Genomic DNA, 283 nt, shown 5'->3' with positions numbered 1-283 from the left:
TTGTTCTCGCCGATCTGCTCCACTTGAAACCTCTTGGCACACTTGCACTGGGCCACTTGCCGGGTGACCTGCCATCACCAACGAGAGAGGTAAGGGACCAGGATTTTGGGAGCCTCCCCCAAGGCAAGGCAGCCCTAAGCAGCCTTTCCTTCAAAACCACAGCAGGTACTGGTGGTACCAGCCAATTGTTTTGGCTCAGCACCATGACAATCCTTCCCCCCCGCCCCTTTTTGTCTTCCCCACTGCCAACCCGCAGCCTGACACACACCCCACCCCTCAGCAA

This window comes from Phaethon lepturus, unplaced genomic scaffold (assembly GCF_000687285.1).
Source record: "Phaethon lepturus isolate BGI_N335 unplaced genomic scaffold, ASM68728v1 scaffold26307, whole genome shotgun sequence".
Lineage (NCBI taxonomy): Eukaryota > Metazoa > Chordata > Aves > Phaethontiformes > Phaethontidae > Phaethon > Phaethon lepturus.
This window is presented reverse-complemented; position numbering follows the sequence as displayed.